Source organism: Orcinus orca, chromosome 1 (genome assembly GCF_937001465.1).
Source record: "Orcinus orca chromosome 1, mOrcOrc1.1, whole genome shotgun sequence".
Lineage (NCBI taxonomy): Eukaryota > Metazoa > Chordata > Mammalia > Artiodactyla > Delphinidae > Orcinus > Orcinus orca.
This window is the reverse complement of record NC_064559.1, coordinates 7,635,572-7,648,760: the sequence shown is the minus strand read 5'-3', so window position 1 is coordinate 7,648,760 and position 13,189 is coordinate 7,635,572. Positions and strand designations below refer to the sequence as shown.

The window sequence follows — 13,189 nt, the reverse complement described above, 5'->3', positions numbered from 1 at the left end:
GTTTTCCCAGACAACATACCTCCCTCACTCAGGGTTGACTCAGGCTGTAGGTGTTATGTTGGTCATAAAGGAGGAAACTGGGAGGCACACCGTCCACAGAGCACAGTGAAGACCTGTCTGCATTCACGCCTTGCCTTGTCCATTCATCACACAGCTGTCGAGGTACCTGGTGGAGCGGGGAGGGTGTTACAGTCCACGGGAACAGCTCCTGCTTGAGGAGGGCTGGCACATTGAAGGAACTGAAATAGTACAGGTCCTTCTGGGCACAAGCTGGTCCTCATCAGTGCAGAGGGTAAAGCAGTCATGACTCAGAAACACATAGAACTTTAGAATTATAAGGAATGTAAAAGGTCTCCAATCCATTCTTATGATTTCCTGGGGGAGAAGAAATAATCACTGAGGGAAATGACCTGCCTGACTGATGTGGCCTGCAGCCGAATCCCGTTCCTGGACTGACTCATGTCCCAGAGGTCAAACCGATTTCCGGCCACTGAACATAGTCATCACCTACTTCCAGAAGGACGTTCCATATCCCTGTAAATGGAAAATCAATTTTGAGACAATCTATGCAAGAAAGAAGGGCCTTTTTCTAAGCTAGTGTGATGTAGAGGAAAGAACAAGGGCTTTGGAGCCCGGCCAACCCATGGTCAAATCCAGATTCTTCCACTTACTAGCTAGGTGATCTCAGGCAGTGTGCTTAACCTCTCAGACCCTCAGTTTTTATTATTTGTAAAGTGAAGGTAATAATACCAACCTTCAAGAGCTCATCAGAAGTATTAATGGAATAATATCCATGGTGCCCCTGTACCGCATATCGCCTAATTTTTAACATTCAAGAAATGATGGTTATTATTTGCTTGTGATTTATTTTTATTTTTTATACAGCACGTTCTTATGAGTTATCTATTTTATACATATTAGTGTATATATGTCCATCCCAATCCCCCAATTCATCCCACCACCACTACCCCGCCCCCCCACTATTTGCTTGTGATTAGAGATGCCTTCACTCTTCACTGATTTGTGTTTAGGAAGATAGCTTGCTCTAAATATTAAGTTTGTTATGTACCTGGTAGAGAGAGAGGCTGGACGTAGAACTGTGGTTGAAAAGACAGGAACAGCCAAACTGTATCATCATCTGTTCCAAAAACCTCTGATCAGATGGTTTTCCAAATTCTGAAAATTCTAAGCCCCGGCCCTTTAAAGAAATAATGTTAAAAGTATAGTGTTAAGAAACCCAAGGCTTTCACCATTTGTTCAAATCTGTCTGGGAGTACAGATGCTAAAAGCATAACAGATATCTAATGGAATCTGTCTTTTTGATGATAATTACAGCATTCTGAAGTAGGCTTTAAACACATCTGTATACATGAACTGCTGCTTCAAAATTGCTTGCTTCAAGGGGGCGTTCAATCTCTTGCTCAACTTTCAAGTTAGATTTAAACTACTGTTTAAATTGATGGCAGGTGTTTGATCTATAAATAAGAGTCGTGCTTTGCACTTTAGCGCTCTGTTTACCTGCTGCACGGTGTTCATTCACATCACACCAGGATATCGGGAAGGCCGGAGGAGTCTGCATCAGTGATCTGCCCGAATGTGGCAGCTGCAATGCAGCCTTCAGACTTTTAAGTTCCGAGAGGGACTAGTTCTGCGTTCAGAGACAGGAGGCCCTGTTGAATTGGAAGATGCACCAGTGAGCCTGAAGGGAGGCGAGAGAATAATATTGGAAGGACAACAAGCATCGGGGACTTTGGCCAGAATATCTGATAATCTCAGTAGCTACTAAAAAATCTTCCCTGGTAATTTTTTTTTCCGTCTGCCTCCATGTGGCAACAGCATTTCCTCAGTCTCCCAGGCCACGTGGCTCTAGCAGCTGGATCCCTTTGTAGCATCCTGCTGCCATCGTATTTCAGTTTTCCACTGAGGACTTCTTTGGAAACTGGTCCTCTCTCCACAGCTCCCAGTTCAGTTCTGTCATTCAAATTGCAGCATTCTGATGCAGACCCCCAGGGCTCAGACGGGCTAGACACAGAAGCCCTGATGGCTTTCCCTTTCCAGCCTCTTCAAACCTAATGCTGCCGATCAGGTCCACGGACGTGCAGCCCCTCAAGGCTCCGAAGAGAGCGGACCAGCGGGAGTGCAGCTCAGAGCGTCGATCAGTTCTCAAGCCGTCCCACCGGGCCTGGAAGGAGTGGCTCGAGTGGAGGTACAACTTTCGGTGAGTGATGGGGAGGCGATGCCGCAGAATGACCTCCTGACCACTCATACTCATTTGTCAGTTCCAGTCCTGTCTGTACGAGGACCTTTACAGTTCTGGAAATGGAGTGCGGAACATTTGGGGGAGACTTGGAACTCAGGAGCTGTGCTATCCTGGCTTCCACCCACAGAGCATGAACGGAGGGAAGAAAGCCTCCTTCTGCCCAGGTGTCTTCGGCGTCCCTGCTGTCCTTCTGTCCACTTTGCCCGAGCTAGGAGGTCTGCTGCGTCTCGCTGCCTCATGCTACAAGCTCACAGTCTTTACTTGGTGATCTGTAGAATGGCGTTCTGACGTTGTCCCCCTCTTTGTTCCTAACCTGAGTATCTTGTGTCTGTGGGCCTAGCTGCCACCCCAAGGAACTCAACGGCCGGTGCTCCGAGAAGGGGTACCTCTAAGTATTGATGGCAGAGTTACACTCTGCTACCTCCTCCTCTTGAACCATGGGGCTCCGTAAGAGAGGGCCTGTGCTTCCTCTGTAGATTGGGACCCACGTGGCTGGGATGGGAGCTGTTCAACCCAGCTATTGGGTCCCTGAGAGAGGGACATGCAAATCCCGCCCAAGCCCAGTGCAGCACTGTATTTCGGTGCAGTTCGATACAGAGCCTCCGAGAAGGAAAACAGATGCACATTTGGAGAAGAGAAAAGTGGTAGATGATTCTGAGCATCTGAACATTTACCTGGCAGACGAAATTGTAATCCAGCTACCAAATGATCGCTAACGCTGAGGCGATGAACCCGGCAGCACAGAGCAGCTGCAGTCAGTACAGAGCTCCAAGCTGCTTGGAGACCTTGTGAAAAATCATATTTTGACCCCAGCCTGACTTTAAAAAAGCACAGCCGCATTTCTTCCCATTACAAAAAGTCCTGTGCTGGCGTGGGACAGTGTCCCCCAGAAGAGGCCGAGGCATTCTGCAATGGAGGTGGAAACACACACACACACACACACACACACACACACACACACACACACACACACACACACACACACACACACACACACACACACACACACACACAGACACACACACACACACACACACACGGCAAACACCTCAAGAACCTTGGGGCATCTAGGAGGCCCCTTCACCTCCTGCACCAGCTCTCAGGAGGCTGCCGTCTCCCCAGGCAGTCGGTTCTCTGATAAAGTGAAAGCATTAGAAGGCTAAACTCGTATCCTCTTGAATTCTTCCCTTTTCCATTTTTGCTAGAGACTTCCGTGATAGTGTTACTCTCTTCCCTTGTTCCTTTAGAAAGCATGTTTTTGAAACGTCATGGAAACAGGTGGGAGAGGAGCCTGTGTGTGCACGGGTGCTGTGGAGGTGGAGGGCACATGCCCACACGGGGGCCCAGCGCCGAGAAACCAAGAAACGAGTATGCTATCTTGGATCTGATTTTAAAAACGAAAAGAAACACCCCAGCCCAGAGCCTTTATCTGTTTAACGTACCAGAACTCCACTGCAGGAGACCGACTTCTGTCTTAGCCTATTACCAAACGTGTAGCGCAGCTGCCTGGGAACGGCCAGCTTGTTGTTGCTGGGGGCCGTCCTGGGTTATGACCTGGAAGAATCTGAATCACCCTTTACATCTTTTCCTGCTCTCATTTTGATTTTGGCAGTGGCAGAAGAAGAGAATACTCCCCAGAGATTCAATTATTTCCCTTCAGAATTCTCTTGGAATCATAATGACTGTTAGAACTTGAAGGCACCCATATCTCATGCTAGTCAGCCTAACTGGTAATTAAAGTGCAATTAAATTTTTCACGGTATAGATTGTGCCTGTTTTTTCAGGGAAATTACAAACTCCAGGCCCTTGAGAGTTATGGGATTAATCTATAGACATTTAATAATTCAGCTTTGATCAGATGCAGTCGCATCTGAACGGGAAGGGGGATAGTATTGTTTTGTTATTAATGGTGCGTTTTAATTTTATTTGGTTTCTTAGAGACCAGAAAATACTACCAGTCCAGGAACGAAAGGCCATTTTCAAATTGGCTTACTGCTCTCATTAACATGTGCCAGTACTGATATCGCCACTGCCAGCCTCGCTTCCCTCAAATAGATTTGAACAATTTAGAGTCCATTCCTGACTTGTCACCAGTGAACAAGGAATCAACATTTGGCCAGAAGTTGGGAGGCTTAATTGGTTGACCCTGTCTGGCCTTGGCCAAGTGTTTTTTTCCCTCTCTCCTTCCCTTCATCGCTCTCCTAATTTTTTTCTCTTTGTTGGTAAAAATGTCTTTGCAGTGCAGGGCTGTGCTCATAAGTCATTTCTTGACTTCTGATCTGAGGCCAGCATTCCCACAGAGACCTGGTCAGCTCCCGGGTCTCTGTGCTGAGGAGAGTGACCCTGGCCAGAAGCCGAGCTGAGCGCACCCGGAGCAGAGCTCCCACCTGCCCGCAGCCCCGCTGCGGCAGCAGGATGTGCTCAGGTGCTGGCTGGGAGGGGATTCGATGTGGGCCGCAGAGGCTGGACCACAGCCCACTCGTGATTTGTAGCAGAGGCCCACCTTCAGGCCCTGTCCTCAATCAGATTCATTTCTAACTTTTGAGAAGACATGGCTTTCTTTTTTTTTAGCCCATTTTGAAAACTCATCTTGAGAAATACTACGTGTCCCAAATTGGCAGGATATAAGTTTACCAGTAAATTAGTGCAGTATCGCATAGCAGCTAAGAGTTCAGATAGGAGTCAAATAGGGCTGTGCTGCAACTCCATTGCCTTGAGGTCCCTTATTTTAGACATGGGTTTCTTAGCTTCCCTGAGCCTCATTCTTCCCGTCTCTAAAGTGAGTATATTGACAGTACCTGCTTCACAGGGTTATTGTAATAAGGATTAAAGGAGTTAAACGTTAGCAAAATGCACGGTACAAAATAAGCACTCAACAAATATTGGCTGCTAATGTTTTAATTACCGACCTATGGGGTGGTGCATTGGCATTCTTTTTTGGGTACATTTTAATTCTGCATCCCCACTTTGGAGTACTTTTAGAATACTTTCTCACACCTCTCCAGACTAGAATTCTTCCTCTTCTCTGTCTCTTCCTTTGATCATCCCTATGAATAACAAAGAAGCTGAACCACTGGAAAGACTGTCTTACTCATCACCGTCTTCCCAGCAGCTAAGTTGTTCCAAGGCACATAGGGGGCCCTCAGTATGTAATAGATGGCCACAGGGATGGAAGGAATGTCCAAAACCAATTCGATGATGGGATAAGAAAGAAAAAAAAAACTCTCTGGTTTCTTTACTCTTCTATCTCAAGTCATATGCTGCATACAGAACCTGTAGTGAGGGACTTGGGAGTATAAGTTATGTTAAACTCCTAGCTGCAGATTCTTCAAGTAATGTGCTCGAGCCTGGATTCTGAAGGCGTATTTGTCAGGTGGGACAGCTACTGAGTCTCATATTAGCTCACAGGATAATGGCACAGCGCATCATCAGTCGGAATTGGGAAGAGGACACAATTTTCGTTTGGTGGTCTGGAGCCACGAATGGGGTGAACACTGAGTACTGATTTTCAAATGGTGACTAATAGAGGGTAAAAAGCAAAATATGTTTTTGGTTCCAGCTTATCCTTTGCCCATGCCACAAATTTTGGCAGTAAATTAAAATCAATCTTCATTTGCCTAAAACAGTAAATTATAACAGCAGCATGTAGCCAGGAAGACTTAGGACACAAATGAGCAGCGGGCTGTTACTTTCTGCATTGCACATCTGCAAATGTTTAATCAGCTCAGAAAAGACACAAAATTGACTTGGAACATTGAGTACTATTCTAATATTTTTATTATTAGGATAATATGGGAATATTCTAATAGTTTTAATCTAATAATTTGATAATTTTAATCAAATCTTAGCTCTTGGCTTGTGTAATTTTCACCTCACCTCCAACTTCTTGCCTATGAATGAGGGCATTAACAAGCTTATATTCTGAAGACCTAACTGTGAAATAGCCTGACTCTTTCCTTCTCAGCTCTGCATTAGACACTAACACACTGGCCAAATCTATGGATGTGAGAAGCTTCTCTTTCATTTCTCCTGTTTTGACAGGAAACATATTCTTTTTTCTTTTACCCAGAATCTTAGATAAACAATTCATCTCTGTAGTTTTCAGCTGCCTGGGGCTTGACCCTGTGGATTTGTGAATCAGACTAGAAGCCTAAGCTTTTTTGAATTTTTGCTATGAAGTGGGTCCTGCCTCTCTGTGATTCATTTCAACATTTTAAGACAGTCTGGTCTAGCATCGTAAGCTTTTGTGTATATCATAATTCTTATTTGTGTGTATGTGTGAGTATGATTTGTAATGGGAAGACTCATGTAACTGAAAAGTCCAGGAATATCTAGCTTCAGGCATAGCTGGATCCAGGGCTCAAAGGATACAACATTGTTTCTCTCCAGCTCTCTGTTTCCCCTTGTGTTGCCTTCATAATCAGGTACATCAAATTTTTAAAAACTTTCGAAACTTTGTGACTCTGTCATTTTTCTATTAATTTTTGTTAACTCTAGAAATAGTGAATTTGTTCTTTTCCTGGAATCCTCACCTAATTCCACTACTTCCAGAAGGCATCTCCATGACTGTCCTTTTGTTGTATAAGAACCATTTAGCCTCCACGTGCCCTGGCTTTGTGTCTGGACTGTCATCTATCTTCCTTCTGTTTACTGCACACAGAGGGAGGCCTGGAGAACTCTACTTTCCCCAGCTATCAGGGATCTTTGTGTAGATTTAACCATATGAAACTATTGCTAGTTGATCATTTTTTATCTACGAAATTGGCAAGTTCATACAGTTCAACCTAAAATACCAGTCTGGAGTGGTACATGTTTTACAGCGGCAGCAGCAATTGTGTCTCAAAAACCTTGCATAAATTGCTGTTTTTGTTGCTGCCGATGGTTTGTTACTGGCGCTTCTCCTGGCCTCGGTGTGATGTATAAACAGCTGGAGGCAAATGGCAGAGTGCTTGAGCATATGGCAAGTCATTCGTAACTGAGCCCCATGCCCGAGATGACCATCTTTCATGTCACAGTCGGAGGTTCTGGCATGCCGTTCCGGAATTTCACCATTAAATTAGGTTCTGTGAATCAGATAATGAGGAAAGATAGGAGGCATTTTTAGAAACTGTAGAGCTTCACTGCCAGCCCTGTGAGTCTTAAACATTCATGCTCCTTAACTCATTTCGGCCACTCTTGGTGGGGATTTGGGGGGAATCCATAAATCCCCCAAAGGCCAGTCTACCTATGTGCTAAGGCCGTTAACAGATCATCGAATTTCAGAGCTGGAGAGGATTCTAAAGACAATCGAGCTGCAGCCACTCGCTTTACAGATGAGAGCATCATATCTCAGTGAGTTAAGAAATTTGCCCAGGGTCAGACTAGGACAAGGCCCATGGCTCTGGCTTCCCGGTCCTGTCTTTTTCCTCTTATTCTATCATTTCAGGGAGCAGTGCTGGCCTTCCAGAGTGGGGAGTCAAGTCCATTCCCCGCCCTCTTCACAGCTTGACTTTTGTTATTTTTTTGTTTAATTATGGGATTTTAGGTCACAGACAGGCCCATGAGGGAACACTAGAAACTGGAACCACCGTAGAAGCCAGAAACCTGCAGAGCCCAGAGCCAGGCCCTAGACGACAGTCTGTAGCCACTGACCTGGGGTATCCAAAGCGTGATCAAATTCCATCTCTAATATAGCAGTCCTTCTGCTTTGGGAGGCAGAAGAAGTTTCTTAAAAAAGTCATCTTAAAAACAACTAATCATTTGGCAAGAAATTAAATAAATAAATAAAATTCGTTTTGATCTTACTATCAAGTAGCTATTTTTACAATTTATAGTAAAGAAGAAGAAAGAGTCAGCTCATGATCTGGGGAGAAGGGGAGGTTAGTATTTGTTGTTTTTTGTTTGTTTGTTTGTTTTTACAATGTACTGGGACAGAATGGGCCACCTCGGTAGCATCCAAGGCTAACACATTTCTATCACCACAATTACTTTAGCAAACCTGGTTCCCCTCACCTTTGCAACATCATGCAGAGCTAGTGATCGAGTTTGCACGGGGAGGTTAGTATTTGACTCTGACCCTAGGACTCATGTAGCTGAGGCCTGTGGTGGCCTTGTAGGAGCCTGCTGTGCTGGTGGCCCTGAAAACTTGGAGAACTCCATCCCAGGAACACTGTTGGGTCAGATCTCTCCCATTATGTGAGTTTTCAGTAAGTTTTTGCTTATATGCGGGGTACTCTGAAAGTAACTCAAATATTTTAAATAAATCAAACGATTATAAAATAAAACACAGTGGAATATGTTCACAGCAATGTTTAGACATTCCTGAAGTCAGTTCTCCAGGAATCATTGGACTGAACTGTACAACACACAACCTTCCTTTAACGGATGGGACTGATTGACTGCTATAGCAAAGCCTTGATCAAGACTAAATGACATTGTAATATTTTGGAAGAACATGATTTGATATTATTCCAAGTTTGTTTTTTGATCTTCTGTTTTGGTTTGTTTGTCTGCCACTCATTTGTTTTCTTCATGTGCCATTGTTTTTGTGTGGATCCTTCCCTAAAGTCATTTTTTTGGAAAACTAAATGTAGGATTCCCCTTTTATTGGGGTGTAATAATTGTTAGTTTCAGCCTATTTTTCCAACTTGAGACTTTTTTTTTTAATCCTGATGCCACCACTCTGCATATGAAGGAGGATAACTAACTTTACTGGCTCACTTTACATACTTTTAGCTCGTTAATGCTTCACAATAACTCTCTGAGAAAGGAATCATTATCCCCATTTTATAGATGAGGAAATGGAGAGTCCAATGGATTAAGTAACATGGCCAAGATTAGAGAGCTATTATCCCTACTCTGAACTTTCTAGCAACCGCAGGTTTGATAAACATGTCTTAAATATCTTTATCCAGATCGTGGCTACAGACGTTGAATAAATCCAGGCCAAGGATGGCCTGTTTCCAGTGCCCTCCAGGACGGAGGGAAATGTTAATCAACATCCTCTGGGAGAAGTTTTTCAACCACTTAGTGATCTACCTTGTCAAATCTGATACTCTGTTTATTGGCATTATTATTGTTTTTGAAAATTCTTTTACATATAAAAGCATCAAACACATTTTTTAAAGTTTAGCTATTTTAAACATTTGTAATTGGTTCTAGTATAATATGTAGCACACCCAGACAAAAATAAACTTCTTTAAGATCGAATTCTCTAAGTGGGGCTGTTTATTTGGTTTGTCCACCAGAGACTTGACTTTAAAAGCCAAATTGGACCTAGTGAGTCCTGGCACCCCTACATCATAATATCTAGAGGGCTTCTTCAACACAGGATTTTATGTGATGAACAAAGAATTTGTCGAGAATCACTAAGTCCCATGCTGTGTAATGAGAACTACATAAAATTCATTCAATTATGTACAACTAACCACACATGTGCCCTGTTCTTAGTTTCTGTCTCTTCCCCACCGGGAAGGTAATGCTAATGTTTAGCCACAGGGTCCAAGGAAAGAGTCTCTTTCATCAGCCAGACTGAACCCTTCTCCCAGGTCCTGGGGACCTGCCCCTGGGCGTCTCTCATTCTCCCATGGGTGGTGCTGGGTTGTCTACTGCTTGTTTTAGGATCCTTATTACTAATTACAGAAAAAATCCTAGTCTTTCCTTATGCTTTATACAAAATATAGTCTTTAAGAACAAGGTTTTCACCCATTGCTATCCATAGATTTCATTGTTCTCAGCCAGTATGCCCTACAGCAGTCCACTGCTTGTTTACACAGGCATGACAGGGCTCTCTGTCTCACCTAAGGTGCATTCTTACTACCATCCATTCATCAGCTTCTTAAATATTTAACTATTTATTATCTATCTCCCATGTACCAAGCACTCTTAGATATAGTATTTTTTTTTAAAAGCATATATGAATCCTGCCACCAGGCAGCTCACACCCCTGTGTGAGAGGCATACCTTAATGACATGAGTCTAAAGATACAGCATGTAGTTAGGCACTGTGTTAGAGCTATGAAGGGAAGATACACTGTTATGAGAGCTTAAGATGGAAGGACCTGACGTGGTCTGGGGTGGAGAGAGGTGGCGTTCGGAAGGGTACATACACTGTTCTGAGAAAGTGATGTGAATTAGCCGAGGCAATGGGCCAGCCTTGGAGAGAAGCGCGCAGGTCCTGAGGCAGGAGGTATATGGGATACTCAAGAATTCGCGCAAAGGCTAGTGTGCTTGGGGGCAATGGAGAGATGAAGGATGGGGAGGGACAAAGGGCCCCGAATGAGGCTGGTAAAGTGGCCACGTGCCTTAGGCCAGCTGCTGCCTGGTAGGTGTCTCAGGCTTTTGTTATTAAGTGCAGATGCCCCCTTGGGGTGTCTGGAGTTGATGCCAGCTGCTTATGCGGTTGGTGTGAATTCCTGCGCTGCAGTCCGAGGTGGGCAGGTGCAGCCCGGGGCTGGAGGTGCCACAGGAATCCTCTCTGGCTCACTGGTTCACGAGCAGACATCACAGAGAACCTACTCCAGGGCAGGATGGATGCCTCGTGTCAGCGCTGCTGCCAGGATGCAGGCAGAGCAACGTGTGGAGCACAGTTTACTCCTGTGATTAACGTTATTTACGCGTTCCGACAAAGCCTGAAAATGTTCATTTGCATAAACTCACTCATCATTTAGTCTGCTTCAGGGCCACTAAATCTACTTCTCGTCATAAATAATCCCAGACTCCGTGCATTCAAGCCCATAAAGTTGTCATTTCATTGGACAGGCGAGGAGAGGGACTTCTAGAGTGGAAGATAGTGCCTCCAGCCTAGGACAACACTACCTGCTAGTTCCGGTGCATGAGCTGCTTGCAGACCGTTCACAGAAACTAGTTTTGGGGTCCTGAACAGCTGAGGTTGGGTCTGGGTGTAAGAAGCAGAATGTGTAGAACCGAGTCTTTGGATGAGGCAGGACGTGGTGGACCTTCCGGCTGAGCCGTAGCTGCCTCGGCCCCGCGCTGTGTCCTCCTTGCTGTGCTCTTTGCGCACCTGTGTCAGAGGATGCTCACCCTCCCGTCGCACTCTGCATCTGACCTGAAGGGGGCGCTTTCGCACGCAGCCCTGCTTCCTGGATGCTGCTGTTTCTTCGGGGAGTGGAAGGGCCTCTGACCCTGAAGGGCCGGGGCGCTCTGCAGAGAAGCGAGAGCGCCGGGAGTCTGGGGGCACGGGGAGCACGGTGTTGGATGTATGGACATGTGGGCTGTGGGAATGTCACAAGGAAGTCGTCAGGGAGAGAAGTTGGAAGTGGAGGGAGCAGGACGTGATGGAAGGGGGACCCTGCGGCACAGGCTGAGGGAGGGAGAGAACAACAGGACTCAGGGGCTGACTGCGTTCTTGGGGGAAGGTGAAAGAAAGAATCAGGAGAAGTAAGAAAATAGGGAGCAAAGGCAGGATGGTGATCTGAAGACTCGAACAGCAAGAGTGAGGAGTGAAGCTTGAAGTGGTAATCCAGAGATGGAAACACAGGGGCGACTGCAAGTCCCGAAGTGGCAGAGTAAGGAAGGCTGCCTGCCCTACTCTTGTTCAGCCCTCACATGGGACAAGCCCAGCCTGGAGAAAACAGGTAGCCCGAGACCCTTGATACTTGCCCCTCTCTCGCTTGCTCTGGAGTGGGTAGGCTGAGAAGCTGGTGACGCTTCAGCATGGAGAAGGCTCAAGGTGTGCACACGTGCATGTGTGTGCACACTAAACAGTCAAGGCTCCTGACTCAAAAGGCTTCTCAGACTGCAGCTCCCTGCAGGCTGGGGCCCATCTGGCTTGCGCCGGGAACTGCTTCCTCTGTGCAGGGCTGAGGGACTGAAGCCAAGCCCGGCACCGACTCTACTCAGGGATGTAACAGCCTGGGCTGGGTGGCGGGGCAGGGGTGGGGCAGCTGGGGCTGCCATGCTCACCTGCAACCACTTGATGTGAGAATCCTCACATGTGGTTTCCTGAAATTTGAATTACCCAGTAACAGCCAAGAGTTGTATATATATTTAAAGGTAAGATAATTTCTTAAAAAAAAAATTAAGATTATTTCTACTTTCTGAAATGTGATTCATTTATGTAGGGAAACATTGGACCTTTATGCCTAATCTTTATCTGTTTTCTATGCCCCAAGCTACTAATCTCAAATGCTGAGCATCCTTGAACCCATATTGTGAGAAGTCTTAGAGCCTTTGAAAGTGAATTCCCTAGAACGCACAGGCAACAGACCACTAGTAGCAAGCCTTGGCAATCTCTCGGTCCAGCTCTCTTTTGGAACCTAGAAGCAAATGAGGAGACACATCTTGGCACAGTTTTGAAAAGCTACCAGTAGTGGACATTTGCAGCAGATCTGAAATCTCTTTAGAGTTGCCCATTTCCTGTACTGGCCTCAGCAGCCATTTGAAAGAAGGCCCTGTTCAGAAGAAAAGTACACCAAATCCCCTCATATTCTGTGCCCGGCAATTTGGTACTCGAATAGAAAGTTCCTTTTGCAAACTTTCACTCATACTGACAAAGAAGCAATTTCCTCCATCATCTGACTCCTGAGTGCAGTAGCTGGTGTAGATATGTCTTCTCCTGTCCTTCCAAATCCATCATTGTTTCTCAGGGGATTTGCACTATAATCGTGGCCTTTCCTTTTCGACTCATCAGAATAGTGATGCCTTCTGTAGAGAAAGAAGGAGAAAGAAACACTGAGTCTCCTCACTTCACTGATATTTGCTGCCTGATTGAAATTGGCAGGATGGGGCAATGATCGAGCTGTAGTAAAAGAGCTCCCTGTACATGCAGTGACTACACTGTATTCCCTTCCAAATTCAGATCAAAATATGCAAGAGTTTTGTGCAAATCAAATCCCAGTGATCTGACCTCACTGGTTTTGAACTTATGGTCGTTTAGAGAGGACTTGGGTTGATGTTCACATTTCCAGTATCTACAGAAGAAAAAAAATG

The 13,189-nt window shown here is 45.4% G+C and overlaps 1 protein-coding gene and 1 non-coding gene across 2 annotated transcripts in view; one reads left to right on the top strand and one right to left on the bottom strand.

Annotated features, from left to right (window-relative positions):
• SMYD3 (SET and MYND domain containing 3) overlaps positions 1–13,189 on the top strand; it is a 714,793-nt gene that overhangs the window by 640,336 nt on the left and 61,268 nt on the right. The gene's annotated exons all lie outside the window — the stretch shown is intronic.
• LOC117201838 (small nucleolar RNA SNORA66) lies at positions 8,158–8,290 on the bottom strand. Its single transcript, XR_004483967.1, has one exon. It is a non-coding gene; the product is annotated as a small nucleolar RNA SNORA66 (small nucleolar RNA).